Genomic DNA, 18248 nt, shown 5'->3' on the forward strand with positions numbered 1-18248 from the left:
CAAAGACTGTGGAAAACACAGGAACTCTAAACAACAGGAGGCCATTTAGCCCTATGAGCCCGCCCTGTCATTCAATAAGGAAATGACTGATCTGATTTTAATCTTAACTCTCCATTCCTGCAAATCCCCAATAGTCTTTCATGCCTTTGGTCATCAAGAATCTACCAACTTCAGTCTTAAAATATATAAAGAATCAAAATAGATCACTATAACAACATTTCAGGTCCTCACTCTGATCAACTTTAACTCACTCTGATTTTTCCCCACAGATGCTGCCAGACCTGCTGAGTTTTTCCAGCAAATACAGTTTTTTTGTCTGATTTCCAGCATCCGCAGTTGTTTTGGTTTTTATTTGAAATTGCCATTACAGCAACCTATCGCTAACTCAGATGTTCACACAAAAATGACCAACAGGAGGCAGCATTGCTTGTAACCCAAGAGAGGATGGGAACGAGGGGACAAGATGAGGCCATATTTAGCCAAGTTACACATTAGTAAAAGGACAACTACTACAATGCACTTTCACTTATTAAATAAGGGTCTGCTTTCAAAATGAGTCAATCCCTCAGAACATGCATGTGGGATTAATCATGCAGCTATAAACTGATGCACTTCATTTTTTAATTCCAGCAACCAAAGCTATTAAAGATCTGGAAATGATTCACTGTGCTGAAATCCATGACTGCTTTGATCACTATAAGGCAATTTAGATTGCCACTTATGAATGTATTAAACAAATTCTCAAGGTCACAAATCCACACGCCTTGCAAACACCAATATCAGACCCTTGAATCATCAGCCCACAAGATGACTCGAGGTCAAAGACTTCTTTTCATCTATTCATTGGAGCTCAAAGTGTCAGGCTTATTTCCCGTTGCAACCTCTTAAAACTTATTACTGGAAAGCGAGTCACACACTTGTACCTTTCACCCAAATCCTTCCCACCCCATCTTTCTCTCCATCTCATGGTCACACCTGTCCAAGACAGTCAACCCATGGAGTCAAGATTGGAGTATTCTTTGGTCTAAAGTTACTAATACATAGCTTGGAGTATACACTTATGGAGTAAACTATTTCTAATTCAGGGTTGGGAAGAGAAGAATTCACTGATATTCAGGTTTCATAATGTATAACCCATGGTGAATTACAACAGCATATAATCTACACCCAATAATCCAGTCGCTTAAATGTGTTTTGCTATCCAAGTGGAAAGAAGTCCAGCAAATAATGAGGATTACCAGTACAATCTCAAAGTACAGGAGTTGCCAAATTGGCTCCCAAAGAAATTATAATCTGACAGGCTATATAGAGTCACAGTTATACAGCACAGAGATAGACTTTTCAGTCCAACTCCATGAGGGGGTGGGTGAGCAGACTGTAGCATGCCCAGATATCCTAAAAAACTGACCTAGTCCCGTTTGCCAGCATTTAGCCCATATCCCTCTAAGCCCTTCCCAATCATGTACCCCATCCACATGCCGTTTAAATGACTTAATTGCATCCATCTCCACTCCTTCCTCTGGCAGCTTCCTCCATACATGCACCAACCTTTGCATGAAACAGTTGCCCCTCAGGTCAATTTAAAATCTTTCCTTGCTCTTCTTAAACCTATGCCCTCTAGTTTTAGGCTCTATATAAACTATAATGCAAAGGGAAGTACTGAAAGCAATATAAAATGTTTGCCTCAGTAAAATTTTGCTGTTGTAAAATGTTATTTCCTGTTGGAAGACAGTCTGGATTAGACCTTCAATTGTGTCTCTTCATGACTGACGTGCTAATACCAACGATACAATAAACGCTGACTGCGCAACCTCACCTGAAAATTTCAGACCGACGTGAGATAAAGCTTTTTAAAAAAAACTTTCAAAATGTGGCTTCGTCTCTGCCCAGTTTCGGGTCCAGTGACCCTTCCTCAGACTCTTCCTCCTCACTAGACATGAAACATGAACTCTGATTTCTCTCCTCAGATGCTGCCAGACCTGCTGAGCTCTTCCAGCTATTTCAGCTTTTGTTTCTGAATTCCAGCAAAACCCAGCTTTTTCAGTTTTTTTTTTCAAAATCCTGTCAACCCTGTGAAGCTGGTTCGTAGTGTTCCAGGTCAGGGATTGAGATGCTACAGTCTGCTCACCCACCCCCCTCATGGATTTGAATTTTAAAAAAAGCGTTTTTCTCAACATGGGACTAAGTGATAGAAACTCTGAGCTAAAATGTCGTTTTAAAATAAAAACTGCAATTAAAAATTCTAAGTAAACACCATTTGTTAAACATTCAGCCGTGACACAAAAATACTCAGCCTGAGATCACTTGCTGACAGGGATCTATTCTAATTCTTGAGCCAGGCCTACACCTGACAGTGAGACAGAAATGTTGTTGTTGCCAGAGTGTTACTGACCATGATGTGTACTGCACTGCTCTATGTGTGGTCCTGTAGAGTTCTGAAATCAAGGTTTCCTGTTGTACCACTGTATGTGAAATTTCTACTGGGATTCCAATACCTCTTTCAGGGTGCTCCTTTCTCATCTGTCCCCAGCGGTGGATCAAATTCTCCTATTGGAGATTTTACACAGGAGTTCACTCCTGCCAGTCAGAAGCTAAATAAAACCCTCTTTGTAGTAAACTCAGCAACTACCCAGCCTCCTGAATCCTACCTCCTCATCTCATATTAGTTGAGAATTTTGTTAATTTATACTGGATCAACGATTAATGCGTTTTCACAAAACATTTCAAATCTGGACTCCAACACATCATGCCCTCTCCAATCCCATTTCCAATACTGCAAGAATTCATGCTCTGCGTAACAGGTGAACAATCCCAGAGTCACTCACCCGTTTTTGATTTGTTAGCCAGGAAGATTCTGGTTTCGCACACCTCCATGTACTACCCTCTTTGGGCTTGTTGGCACCAGTTACCCCAGCGAGGGCTCACTCCATAAGCACAGCTGCCTGGAGCAAACAACAAGTGAAGGGAAATCAGAGACTTCACCAAAGGCAGGAAACTCTCACCAAGATATTTACATTTCACATCTCGGAACTTATCAGTTCCTAATCCCACAAGCCCCGATTTAGCCTTCCCCCACTTCCTTGAAATGAAAAACGGTTCTCTCATTTAAGAAAATAATTCTCTTATTTGAAGAAAAAAAAACACAATTTGTGTTGTCTGATGCAAATTTAGACTTGCTCAGTACGCAGGAGTTTTACAGCGGACAGGAATAAAACATGGTAAACACATAACAGAACCATCACAATGTCCTAAATGACTGTGTGCACTGTTGGGAAAACTGGAGGTGTTTAGACAAATAGAACTCTATTTTAATTTTGAAGTTCAAAAATACCTGCTGCTTGCCTCCCTGATGTTGTTCCAGAAACACAAAAACAGGAAGGAATAAGCCTTCCTTGATAACACTCAAATTAAAAGCAGTAGTTTCCAATTCTTACTGTGTTAGGGAGTCCCCTTCTAAACACCAATAATTACCCAGGTTCCCTGGAAAATCTCCATGAACCACTGGGGCTTACCTGAACTTGAGTTCTGAAACACAAAAACAGTAACCCAAGAGAGAGCAGTGCTAATCTTGCAGAAAATATACATGAGTTAGGTGACCTCTCCGTGTCATCAGGCACCAAGTTTTAGAGCTTCAGCACATATATCAGTGTAAGGGAACTCTTAGCTGTTCCCTTTTATAATGCTGCAGCCTACTCAAACAAACACATACTGACGGAACTGCAATAATCCATATAGTAGGTGCCATTCTTGCTCTGATTGGGCAGCTATGGATCAGCTCACAAGCCAATCCAACATCACAGCTGCCAAAGCAGCCAATGGTGAGACACTTGGCCATCTCCCAGTTACATCAAATGAGCACCTTAGAGAGAGCAAGAGAGAGAGAGAGAGATAGAGATAGATAGACAGACAAAGAGCAACATGAGAGAGATAGAGAGCATGGCGAGAGAGAGAGAGCGCAAGTGCCGAGAGAGGGGAAATTGAGGGAGAGAGAGAAGGAATGCACATGACAAGCCTCCACTGAACCAAATCATTTCCGCATGAGATCTCTTTCCTTTCTATCCCCAAATTTCTAATCACCTTTGAGCATATTCATCTTGTGCCAATTCACTGGATTCCTAAGATATACATACAAGTGCACAGAATGTTACACGAAGCAAGTATGATTCAAACTTGTGAATCTCATCGTTTCATACCATGGATTTGAAATCTGCAGATGTAACATTCTAATTTCCAGCAACTTAAACAAACATTATTGAATTGGCAGATCTCATTCAACAGCCCTGATGTCTACATAGGTAGAATTAACATGTAATACTTAGATAATCACGTCACAGAAACATAAAATCAAAACATATAGGTGCAGTAGTAGGCCACTCAGCCCACTGAATCTGTTCCATTATTCAATCATGGCTGATCTGCTTGTCAACCCCATTCTCCTGCCTTCTCCCTGCATGTGCTGATCCTTTTACCTAGGCACAAAGCTGCATGCATAGGACTAAAAATTTCAACCAAGTGACAAGAGCCTCATGTTAGCTCAAACACAAGTTCTCACCGAGGGTCACTGGACTTGAAACGTTAACGGTTTCCCTCGCTGCAGATGCTGCCCAGACTTGCTTAGTTTCTCCAGCAATTTCTGTCTTTATTTTAAATCATAATGTGAGAGGGTGTGTGCACACCTGTGTGTGGGTGTGTGCACGTGTGCTTGTGGGTGCACGCGCACGCTATGTGGGAGTGATAGAGAAATCAATCCAGTGAGATCCCACATGTGATATTCACAGTTATCCTGAGAAAGTGGTTGTGGGGCATCCCTTGTGGTTTTGGTGCTGCAATGATGGGGATACCATCCCCATATGGACGGCCAGCTCTTGGCATTTTCACAGTCCTGAAAAGATATTGGTCAGTGTAAGAGACAGCTCAATTAGTCATAGTTCTAACACTACAAGGAGGACCATCATTGATGATGTACGACTCTGTTAAGTCACCTCTCAGGCACAGAGACAGGCCCTTTTGTTAAGATATTCAACGCTTCCAGCTTATTAAGATGAGAGTTTTAAAGAACGCTAACCATCTGTCAAAAAATTAGCAAAAATGGCTGTGTTCATCTCCAACAGGGGTCAGACTGAGCTGAAGGGGAGTGGGAGCTGCTGACTGCAGTCCAGAATGTGCTTGTTAATGCTCAGTCAGGGAGGTCTATTTGCTGTCGCTAATAAACTGATGGGGGTGGGCAGGGGCGTTGCCATGCAGGGAGCTGGAAGAACAGATCCCTGCCCAGTGGAAAACAGACCGTCGTCCAAGAGTCTAGCCATGAGGTTCGTTCACCTCAGAGATTTCCTCAGTGGTGTTAACAGCCTTTTATTTTAACAAGACTACATACTCTAGTGAATATCCACTTTTCAAAAGAGTAAAAAGTGGAAGGATCAGAATGTCTCATCCACTGCATCTTTAACTTTGAGAGATTGCGCTAGATAGTCAACATGCTATTACACTCAGCTTATGTGATTTTGGGGATTGACTCATTTGCTTCTCACTATTATACTGCTAATCATGAGCTGAACACACGCATCCTGTATTGAAAAGTTCTTGCATTTCTGTGCTATGACTGTACCGGGGCTCTAGGAAATGTACATACGCTGACTAATTCATTTTACAATAAAAAACGTCAAACTGGAATTAGTAGATTTATCATAATCTGCAAGACTATTTCTCTTTTAGAGTAAGATGGCCCCTTGTGATGTGCTGGGGCTTTCCCTGCCTACTTAGGTCCAGGTTGAGAGCACAAAATATTGAGAACTTAAAATTTCATCCCTGCTGATGCTCAGTGAAGTGCTTGTGTTTCCTTGTCAAATTAAAATGTAGAATTGAGCTCCATTTACACTCCTAATAGAGTCACAGAGTCATAGAGATGTACAGCATGGAAACAGATCCTTCGGTCCAACCCGTCCATGTCGACCAGATATCCTAACCCAATCTAGTCCCACCTACCAGCACCCGGCCCATATCCTTCTAAACCCTTCCTATTCATATACCCATCCAAATGCCTCTTAAATGTTGCAATTGTACCAGCCTCCACCACATCCTCTGGCAGCTCATTCTATACACGTACCACCCTCTGCGTGAAAACGTTGCCCCTTAGGTCTCTTTCATATCTTTCCCCTCTCATCCTAAACCTATGCCCTCTAGTTCTGGACTCCCTGACTCTAGGGAAAAAACTTTGTCTATTTATCCTATTCATGCCCCTCATAATTTTTTTTTTAGATTAGATTACTTTACAGTGTGGAAACAGGCCCTTCGGCCCAACAAGTCCACACCGACCCGCCGAAGCGTAACCCACCCATACCCCTACATTTACCCCTTACCTAACACTACGGGCAATTTAGCATGGCCAATTCACCTGACCTGCACATCTTTGGACTGTGGGAGGAAACCGGAGCACCCGGAGGAAACCCACGCAGACACGGGGAGAACGTGCAAACTCCACACAGTCAGTCGCCTGAGGCGGGAATTGAACCCGGGTCTCTGGCGCTGCGAGGCAGCAGTGCTAACCACTGTGCCACCGTGCCGCCCATAAACCTTTTGTAAACCTCTATAAGGGCACCCCTCAGCCTCCGATGCTCCAGGGAAAACAGCCCCAGCCTGTTCAGCCTCTCCCTGTAGCTCAAATCCTCCAACCCTGGCAACATCCTTGTAAATCTTTTCTGAACCCTTTCAAGTTTCACAATATCTTTGCGATAGGAAGGAGACCAGAATTGCACGCAATATTCCAACAATGGCCTAACCAATGTCCTGTACAGCCGCAACATGACCTCCCAACTCCTGTACTCAATACTCTGACCAATAAGGAAAAGCATACCAAACGCCTTCTTCACTATCCTATCTACCTGCGCCTCCACCTTCAAGGAGCTATGAACCTGCACCCCAAGGTCACTTTGTTCAGCAACACTCCCTAGGACCTTACCATTAAGTGTATAAGTCCTGCTAAGATTTGCTTTCCCAAAATGCAGCACCTTGCATTTATCTGAATTAAACTCCATCTGCCACTTCTCAGCCCATTGGCCCATCTGATCCGGATCCTGTTGTAATCTGAGGTAACCTTCTTCGCTGTCCACTACATCTCCAATTTTGGTGTCATCTGCAAACTTACTAACTGTACCTCTTATGCTCGCATCCAAATCATATTCTCATCTTCTTTTCAATGATGACATTTCATTTCCACCAGTACGCAGCTAAAACCATGATTTTTAACTATTGGAATTAGATGACTTGCAGTGTGCTGAACAAAGGCAGCTGTTCCTCGCCAACTCTGGCTGTAGAGTCTTCTTCCAAGAATGCAAACTCTCTCGCTAACAATGTAAAATGACTGGGGAGTGGAAAAGTCCCTAAAAATACTATTAAACAGGAACAAAAGTCTAGTAGGAGTTTTTCTTGTCTATCAAAGCACTCCTCCAGTCCGAACCAAAGTATCAGTTTAAAATGCCACTGATTTGCAGCTTTCTGGGCCTTACCCAGACTGTTCCTGCGAGGGTTTGACAGTGCTCAATACACAAGTACAAAATGACCTGCAGTCATCCCAATGCGGAAAAGCATCTAACTGGAGCTACGGTTGGATACACATCTCTGTATCAATACCTGAGCTAACACATATAGAGCCAATCTGAGCTGCAGACAAAATGTGTCATAGAACAGGAGGGCAAAGACGACTCAAAATGAAAGATCTCCAAGAAATCACAAACCAAATATTTCCTTTACTAGCAACAGAACTTTGTGCATAATATTTTGAACCAATAGATGTCGCACCTACGTTTCTGTGTCAAGACTAATGAGGAGATTGAGAAGGGCATTTATAGATGTTTTCTAATTAACTTGTTCAAAGACATTATGACACATCTCTGGAGCAGGTGGGACTTGGTGTCCTGGTTGAGAGGTAGGGATACTACCATGGCTCCACACGAGCTGTCAACATTCCTTTACAAACCACCTGCGTGAAAATGTTGTGAAGAACTTCAAAGGCAATTGAGACTTTCACTGAGACCTTAGAGTCTACAAGTAGAGACACTACCACCATGCCACAGGACTGCAATTCAGCTTTTAATGTATCTTTTTAAATCAACTTGTTCAGATGAGTTATGGCATATCTCTGGTACAGGTGAGACTTGGACACAGGCCTCCACAAACCACAGTTAAGAACACTATCAGTACACCAGGCAAGCCCCTAGAATAGGCAGAAGTGAGGACTGCAGACGCTGGAGATTAGAGTCAAGATTAGAGAAGCACAGCAGGTGAAGCAGCATCCAAGGAGCAGGAAAATCAATGTTTAGAGCAAAATCCTGACGCAGGATTAATCCCTAGAATAAAGACGTGTACAATTATGAAGCACTTGTTGCCAACTAACACAGGAGGTTGCATGTGGGATGGAAGGGAGCTGGAGTAGCCCTCTTATCTCTGACCCAGAAGACCCTTAAGTGGAGTCAAGTCCCACTCTAATGATGTATAGGGGCACTTGTGGCACAGTTGTAGTGCCTCTATCTCTGAACCAGAAGGCCTGGGCTCGAGTCTTACCTGCTCCTGAGATACATAATAACATCTCTGAATGAGTTGGTCAGAAAACAGTTGGAGGTAGGATGGGAACAAGATGGCTCTTTAGTGTAGATACAGATTCTTTGTCACATCATCATAATATCGCTAAATAAAACATTTTAAATTTTCTCCTCACACCCTTCATTAACATATATATTCAATTTGATTAGTAAAACCCAACATCATAATGTAGATTGAGCTAACACCGAACGTAAAAGGGCCAGCAATGTTGCTGGTTCAATGTACTGATGCAAAGTACCAGAATTCCTATACCATGCCCTCTGGCAATGCAAGCCCTCTGTATAGCAATAACAGGGTAGGTAATGGGTGCCTCTTCAGTTGATCATGATGGATTTTGTAAAGTACAGATTGGTTTGGCTGAGCATGCTAAGAGATGTGATTTGATGGTAGGCATGGAAAACAAGAAAAGATTCCTAAGCCTATGAATATGGTGCAAATACAATATGGACTATTAATCCAGAAATTTAGTTAATGATCTGGGGACCTGGGTTCAGATCCCACCATGTCAGATGGTGAAATTTGAATTCAATAAAGAATGTGGAGTTAAGGGTTTAATGATGACCATGAAACTATTGGCAATTGGTGGGAAAATCCATCCAGTTTATTCATGTTCTTCAGGGAAGGAAATCTGTCATCCTCACTTGGTCTGGTCTATAGACCCACCCAACATGGCTGACTGCTCTCTGGGCAATTAGGGATGACAACACGTCAGTCCAGCTCACATCCCCATGAGTGAATTACAAAAATACCAAACATGGTTGCTAACTGTGGCAGTGGTGTAGTGATGTTGTCACTAGGCTATTCAGAGGCAGAGGCCTATGTTTTAGGGGCAGTGGTTCAAAGCCCACCATGGCAACAGGTGGAAGCTGAATTCAATCAATCAATCTGGAGTATAAAGGTAGTTTCAATAATGGTGACACTGGCAAATGTCACCAGTTGTTGTGAAGACCCATCTGCTTCACGAAGGTCCTGTAAAGAAGGAAATCTGTCATCCTCACTTGGTCTAGCCTACACATGACTCCAGACACAACATGTGATTGACACTTAACCGCCCTGTGAAATGGCCAAGCAAACCCATCAGTTCGAAGGCCATTAGGAATGGGCAATAAATGCCAGCCTTTTCAATTCTAACTCACATTCCATGAAATAGTCAGAAAAAACAAAATTGGATACGGACTTTTCTCGCATTATACATTAGTTGTCGAATATCAATGCTCCAGTCACCAAAAAGTGAAATGCTGCATTTAATTCGTGGGCGGCACGGTGGCACAGTGGTTAGCACTGCTGCCTCACAGCGCTCGAGACCCGGGTTCGATTCCCGCCTCAAGCGACTGACTGTGTGGAGTTTGCACATTCTCCCCGTGTCTGCGTGGGTTTCCTCCGGGTGCTCCGGTTTCCTCCCACAGTCCAAAGATGTGCAGGTCAGGTGAATTGGACATGCTAAATTGCCCGTAGTGTTAGGTAAGGGGTAAATGTAGGGGTATGGGTGGGTTGCGCTTCGGCGGGGCGGTGTGGACTTGTAGGGCCGAAGGGCCTGTTTCCACACTGTAAGTAATCTAAATCTAATCTAAATCTAAATTTACCGAACAAAAAGGTATTAAGTATCAACATCCTTGGAATTCAAGAAGCAAGCCAAAACCCCTTATAGTCATAGTCGACTAGTGACAACATCACTACACCACTGCCACAGTTAGCAACCATGTTTGGTATTTTTGTAATTCACTCATGGGGATGTGAGCTGGACTGACGTGTTGTCATCCCTAATTGCCCAGAGAGCAGTCAGGAGTCAGCCATATTGGGTGGATCTATAGACCAGACCAAGTGAGGATGACAGATTTCCTTCCCTGAAGGACATTAATAAACTGGATGGATTTTCCCACCAATTGCCAATAGTTTCATGGTCATCATTAAACCCTTAACTCCACATTCTTTATTGAATTCAAATTTCGCCATCTGACATGGTGGGATCTGAACCCAGGTCCCCAGATCATTAACATAGTCATAGTCAGAGTCAGAGTCATACAGCACAGAAAGAGACCTTTCAGTCCAACAAGTCCATGTCGAACATAATCCTAAACTAAACTAGTCCCACCAGCCTGCTCCTGGCCCATATTCTTCCAAACCGTTCCTATTCATGTACTTATCTAATTGTCTTTCAAATGTTGTAATGGTACCCACCATCCACCACTTCCTCAGGAAGTTCATTCCACACGCGAACCACCCTCCGTGTAAAACGTTTACTCTCATGTCTTTTTCAATCTCTCTCCTCTCACCTTCAAAATGTGCCCCTCATCTTGAAATCTCCCATCCTAGGGAAAAGACAACTACAATTAACCCTATCTATACCCTTCGTTATTTTATAAACTTCTATATGGTTGCCTCTCAACCTCCCACACTCCAGTGAAAAAAGTCCCAGTCTATCCAGCCTTTCGTTATAACTCAAATCTTCCACACCCGGCAACATCCTGGTAAGTCTCTTCTGAACCCACCCCAGTTATCCTTCCGATAACTGGATGACCACTACACAGTTCGATTTTATTTGAAGGCATTGCCCCAAACGTAGCCTATAATTCCATGATATGGAGTAAATAAATCCAAGATGAAAATAACGTTTAATATCTCTCATTCAAAAAGCCCATGGACTAATATTGTTGATAATGATTTTTAAGGAAACTACCAGTGCCGAGTTCTGATGATAAACTGGGGCTGTGTACTGCCACACCTTAAGTTTTGCAAATAGCAATATGACCTTTGATCCATTGACAAACACTTGTTTACCAACACCCCCACCAAAAGCTTAATACAATCGGTGTTATGACTGTACCACGTCTGTATTTCACTACATAGGGTCGATGAGTGCAGTCTTTTAACAGTGTTTTCATCACTGAGGTTTCAAGAATTCTCTATTAGACTAAATACTGCTGCAGGTGGAACTTGCAACGGGAATCTGCATGGAGACAAAGCATGGGAACCCTCATGACACAGTAGTAGCACTCGTACCTCTCAGCCCAGAGGCCTAGGCTCAGGTCCCACATCGCTGAACAGGTTGATTTAGAAAAAAAATGGACAAAACATCAGTTCAGACCACTGAAGAGAATTGCTGGGTCCATTTTGGTGGCCAACTCACTAAGGTAATGGACCTGAAATCCATTGGTGTCTTCCCACGTAACTCTGAATCCTGCCAATTATAAGTATGAACTCTTACTGATTAAGCAGGCTGTTGTAGTGCAGGGGCAGTGGCCCTACCTCTAGACCAGAAAGCTGGGTCATTTTCCAGCTCTCCAGTTGACCAAGTGCTTTGAGACCAGATGAAGGTTAATCTGTTAACAGTAATTGGTATAATGGAGACTAGAATCAGGAAGGTGGCCATCATTTCAACATTCAAACTAGTCATTAACGTACAGCCGGAACCAAATACCAGAGTCTGCCGGTGCAAGTCTTGTGCTCTCAGGATGTGATATTAAACATTTTCAAATTGGAGACTTGGGATTCAAAATATTCCAAAGATGCAGGACCAAGAAAATAATTTTTAAAACATTTCAATCTCTCGCATTTATCTCGATGAATTAAGCCAAATGAAGGCAGCTACGCTCAATGGATAAACGCACAGCTCTAAATATAATAGCACATCTCAACCACCTTTCTTGTGTCGCTTTTTGACAAAATGATTAGTTTGTTGGGTCATCTGCCAAAAGTGAACCCCATAGACTCACAAAACAGGTATTTTATCAAACAGAAATGAAGATTAGAACAACTTACTGTACCAGCTCCACCCTCAACACAAGCCAGTACACAACAGAATGGAATAGCCTTCCAAGATCCGAAGGGGCAGGGCTGCGTGTAATGCCAAGTGACAATCCCACTTCCTGTGTGGCACCTTACTTTTCAAAGTTCAGTGGAAAAGAAGGCACACCTACCTATTATAAGGCTAACATACAACCACCATTTGAAGCAGCTCAAGGTAACTGAATAATGCTGTAAGCACTGCTGCAGACAAATTGCATTGCCGTATATTATTAGTCTACTCTCAGTTCAAAGCCAGATTATTTTAATTTTTTTTGTCATGTGAATTTTAGGTTCAAGTTTTAATTCCTCCGCTTAAATTGAATTTCTTGCCTAATTTGCAGGCATGCAAAGGTAACTATTAAATGAACTAATTTAACTTCGTACAACATACCAAGGCACCTTCATAACAAACAAAGTTTGACATTAAGCCACAGAGGAAACAGGAGGACAGTTGAGGCTCAAAGAGGCTTGTTAAAACCTCTTTGGTCTTAAAACCACTGAACAGGTAACACGGTGTCGCATTAACAGGGTGTAAAGTCACAGAAGTGTCTTCAGAGGAGGAGAGGGGTAAGGAACAGTAGGCTGCATTCAGCAACCTAACATTCCATTCTTATACAATATGTTTGCACATTGCCAAAAGGCTGTTACATTTCGGAAAAACAAACTGCCTCTCAGTCTAGTTAAAAAAGAAGTTCCCGTGCTGCGCAAGACTGACACAAGGTCGAATCTAGAGAGTGTAACTGGACAAGGACAAGTAGATTTGATAAATCAATGAGAACACACTTGCCATCAGTCAGGCATTAAAGTGCAGCACCAGCATACGCAAACCTAACATGCAAGGTTGAAGTTACTCTGTCCGCCATTTTGACAGAAACATTAACCTCGTCCCAAACATGCTAAAATCAGATTCTCGTTTCTCAGCTCATATGGAGGTCAACATGCAATATTGAACTCATCCCTATCAACAGCCAACATACAGGTGTCAGGCAAGAGTCCATGAGCGGCAGTTTCAGTTCTCAGTCAGATCATGGTCCACTAAAGTCTCACTCCAGAGACTCGGGCACAAGTATCTAAGCTAGAGCTCCTCTCCAGCACTGAACAGGTAACACGGTGTCGCATTAACAGGGTGTAAAGTCACAGCCCCATCCACCTCTCGAGCGTATGTAAAGGATCCCATGGAATTATTTTGGAGAAACTGTGTACATTATTCCTTTGGCATTGACCAGTTTCAGCCAACATCCCGAAATGCTAACCACGGCTCATGTTGGAAGCATTCTCACCTCGAGTCAGAACAAGGAGGGTAAAAAAAATTACGCACCAGACGCTCAAGTGTAAAAATCTCGGCTGATGCTTCAAAGCACTCCTAAGGGATTGTTGCACTGTTGGAGGTGTCCTATTTCAGAGCAGACAAAGCCACACCTGCCCTCCTAGGTGTATATTAAAGATCCATGGCACAGTCTAGAAGCAGAATACAAGCGTTACTTCTGGTGTCCTGACCAATATTTAACAACATCACAAACCGAGCTGTTGGGGAGAGTTTGACATGCTCAAATCCACTGCCACCTTTCCTACATTATAGCGGTGACTGAAGTTCAAAAGTGCTTCACTGGCTGTAGAAGTCACTGAAACAACCAGTGGTTGTACAAGTAATGAAAATGAACAGTGCATTGTACATCTCTGAATCCGAGTAAAAACAAGAAAAAGCAAGTCTGTTACATTCATAATCCTGAGGAGGGCAGTCCAAGAATGAATACTTCTGCAACCAACTCACCTATCAAGTTAATTTATGAATTGACCACGTCAAAGCAGATCTGTTTTAATGAGATCTTGCAATGAGTAAATTGAAACCACTAGTGTCCTGTCTCCTGCCTTATTTCTTAATCACTGCTTCTCTATCCAGAGTGTTGCGGTCTTGGCTCTCAGGTTTCACTGAGTCACTTCGCAAACGCCATCTGTTGCTGGTCCTAACAAGTATGCCGCTTCCAACGACCCACAAAAAATTGACTGTGCTTCATAAATGAGGGGCAGCTAAGCCAGTGACTTGCCCAGTGTGCCACACACTAACCACGAGCTTCCCTTTTTCATATTCTGCAGATTGAAAACTAATTTTCCAACTATTCAAATGAATACAGTGGCATCCATTTCACTCTGAGGCATAACCTTAGTGTTTTCAAGGGACTTCCAAAACACCTGCATTTTGGCACAAGAATAGCACATTTTGATTTGACCATCCAAAGGATGAGCTGCAGTTTCTGTAAGTAACACTAGCCGCTCACTTATGCACATCTCTATCCCCTCACTCTCCCACTCATGCACTCCCCCCCCCCCCCCCCACTCTTCCATGCCCACTTGTGCACACACCCCCTTGCTCTCCCACTCATGCACACTCCCCGTCACTCTCCCACTCACTCATGCACTCCCCCCCCCACTCTCCCATTCGTGCACACTCCCATCACTCTCCCACTCTCACTAGTGCACCCCTCCCCTCGCTTTCCCACTCTAACTCGAGTACCCCCCTCGCTCTCCAACTCTCACTCATGCACTCCCCCTCACTCTCCCACTCTCACTAGTGCACTTCCCCCCCCCCCCTCACTCTCCCACTCCCACATGTGCACTCCCCTCCATCACTCTCCTATTCTCACTCCCGCACACCCTCCTCGCTCTCCCACTCGCGCACACCCTCCTCGCTCTCCCACTCGTGCACACCCTCCTCGCTCTCCCACCCGTGCACACCCTCCTCGCTCTCCCACTCGTGCACACCCTCCTCGCTCTCCCACTCGTGCACACCCTCCTCGCTCTCCCACTCGTGCACACCCTCCTCGCTCTCCCACCCGTGCACACCCTCCTCGCTCTCCCACTCGTGCACACCCTCCTCGCTCTCCCACTCGTGCACACCCTCCTCGCTCTCCCACTCGTGCACACCCTCCTCGCTCTCCCACTCGTGCACACCCCCCCTCGCTCTCCCACCCGTGCACACCCCCCCTCGCTCTCCCACCCGTGCACACCCCCCCTCGCTCTCCCACCCGTGCACACCCCCCCTCGCTCTCCCACCCGTGCACACCCCCCCTCGCTCTCCCACCCGTGCACACCCCCCCTCGCTCTCCCACCCGTGCACACCCCCCCTCGCTCTCCCACTCGTGCACACCCCCCCTCGCTCTCCCACTCGTGCACACCCCCCCTCGCTCTCCCACTCGTGCACACCCCCCCTCGCTCTCCCACTCGTGCACACCCCCCCTCGCTCTCCCACTCGTGCACACCCCCCCCTCGCTCTCCCACTCGTGCACACCCCCCCTCGCTCTCCCACTCGTGCACACCCCCCTCGCTCTCCCACTCGTGCACACCCCCCTCGCTCTCCCACTCGTGCACACCCCCCTCGCTCTCCCACTCGTGCACACCCCCCTCGCTCTCCCACTCTCGCACACCCCTCTCGCTCTCCCACTCTCACACACCCCTCTCGCTCTCCCACTCTCACACACCCCCCTCGCTCTCCCACTCTCACACACCCCCCTCGCTCTCCCACTCTCACACACCCCCCTCGCTCTCCCACTCTCACACACCCCCCTCGCTCTCCCACTCTCACACACCCCCCTCGCTCTCCCACTCTCACACACCCCCCTCGCTCTCCCACTCTCACTTGTGCAGCCCCCCTTGCTCTCCCAATCCCACTTGTGCACACCCCCCTCACTCTCCCACTCATGCACTCCCCTCCCTCACTCTCCCACTCTCACTCGTGCACCCCTTCTCACTATCCCACTCACTCGTGCATCCCCCCTCGCTCTCCCACTCTCACTCGTGCACACCCACGCTCTCCCACTCCCACTCGTGCACACCCCAACTTGCTCTCCCACTCGTGCACACCTCCACTTGCTCTCCCATTCATGCACACCCCCCCTTGTTCTCCCACTCTCACTCGTGCACTCCCCCCTCGCTCTCCCACTCTCACTCGCGCATACTCCCGCCTCGCTCTCCCACTCGGGCACACTCCCCTCATTCTCCCACTTGTGCACACCCCCCTCACTCTCCCACTCTCACTCGTGCACACTCCCCCTTGCCCTCCCACTCTCACTCGTGCACTCCCCCCTTGCTCTCCCACTCCCTCCCTCGCTCTCCCACTCTCACTTGTGCACACCCCCCTCGCTCTCCCACTCGTGCACACCTCCTTCCGTTCTCACTAATGCAAACCCCCTCCCACTCACATTCAGACAGAGGCACAGACACCATTTCACTCACACTTAGACAGAGATACAGGGTCAACAAAATCAAACTTCATTCACAAATATCACTGTCTGCTTATGAAATTTAATTGGATCCATTTCGTTAACAGAATCTACCAATCTAACTCAAATGTGAAGGGCACTTGGTACTATTACAAAGACCAAACTGTTAAAGATTGGCAAATCAGTGAAGGGAGCCTGGTGGCGAAGACTTTTCCTTACTCGACATCACATGCACCACAGTGAGACAGACACAAATTCTCAGATGCTGGAGATTACCCTCAGGTGGCTTAGTCAGGATCAAACAACATCTGCAGAAAAATGTATTTTAAGAACTATTTCACTTTCTACCGCCCAAATCTATTCTTATTCAGCGGGTCACAGAGGCATCTATGGATCGGCTCAGTGACATGAAGCTTGCATCGAGATTTCAATCTGACAATACCAAGGTGTGCACTACAAAGGAAATACTGTTTATCCTCTCTTGAAGTAAACTTACTTAATTCAAGCTTCAAGCAGTAGACTTTTGCTATGCTGCTACTTGCACTGCTAAATCAAATTGTTGCCCAATTAATATCCATTAAGCACAATTAGTTTAAATTCATAGTTTAAATCATATGTTTTTAAAAACTGACCGATGTTAGTAGGTACTCACTCTTCCAAAATCAGTGAAATGCAGGGGGAAGCAATGATTTCTAATTCCCTCATTCTTCCCAACAGTGCAAAGAAAAGCACAATATTTGTATCCTTCTATTTCTTGAGGGAGAGGAGGAATTTATTCACTCAAGAGGGTTGCAAGTGTTTAGACTTTATTTCCTCAGAGAACAGCAGAGGCTGGATCATTGAGTAGATTCAAAATGGAGTCAGAAAGATTTTGTGATGGGCAGACAGGAAAGTGGAGTTAAAGTCTTATTGACTGGTGGAGCAGACTTGAGGGGCCGCATAGCCTGTTCATCACATTCATCCTGTTCACCCTCCTTGACAGAAAATGTAACAATCCAAACTCGCACCAAATCGTCAAAATCAGTCGCATTCCCAAATTCTAGCTATTTAGAGTCACAGTGATCTATAGCACAGAAAAAGGCCATTTGTTCTGATCAAAAGTAAGCACCTAATCTTTCTTATCCCATTTGCCCATAGCCTCGTATGCCTTGACATTGCAATTTAGCACATTCTATCAACCACTTTTGTGAAAGAAGTCTACATTTCAATTACAGGTTGGAACATATTAAAACATAGATTTGGTGTTTGGCATTGTTTTCCAATGGTACATTTCTAAACTACACGGCTACACAGTCTGGACTTAACGGCTAAACTTGGATTGTGAGAGGGAGAAAACACTTACGTGTCCCACAGCCTTCTGTTGTCACATCCTGCTCACGGGAGGCATTGAGAGGGGCAGCTATCAATTTCTTCAAATTCCAGCTCTCTGCCCTCTCTCCACCTGGCCCCACCCAGCAGTGAGACTTGACCAGGTCACGGTGGATCCAACTTTGGGCTGAGGTAGAAACTTTGGGGACTGACTGAACTCTAAGCCCAATTCTCCAACACTTGGTTAGTTTAACAACAGGTTGCAAATCACATTCTATACACGAGGCAGTGGACAACAGCATTTTCTTTACAACCAGAGGAAGGGAGTAAATAACCAGCATG

General features: G+C 45.0%; 1 long non-coding RNA gene across 3 annotated transcripts in view; it reads right to left on the reverse strand.

Annotated features, from left to right (window-relative positions):
* The window catches only part of LOC148145815 (uncharacterized), a 65931-nt gene that overhangs the window by 45303 nt on the left and 2380 nt on the right, over positions 1-18248 (reverse strand). For 2 of the 3 annotated variants that reach the window (XR_015761059.1, XR_015761058.1), the window contains exon 2: positions 2826-2938. The exons of the other annotated variant lie outside the window; for it this stretch is intronic. This is a non-coding gene — a long non-coding RNA (uncharacterized LOC148145815). The remainder of the gene's footprint in view (positions 1-2825; positions 2939-18248) is intronic. 3 annotated transcript variants of the gene reach the window in all.

Source organism: Chiloscyllium plagiosum, unplaced genomic scaffold (genome assembly GCF_037043375.1).
Source record: "Chiloscyllium plagiosum isolate Xiang-an unplaced genomic scaffold, Cpla_swu_hap1 HiC_scaffold_23, whole genome shotgun sequence".
NCBI classification, from domain to species: domain Eukaryota; kingdom Metazoa; phylum Chordata; class Chondrichthyes; order Orectolobiformes; family Hemiscylliidae; genus Chiloscyllium; species Chiloscyllium plagiosum.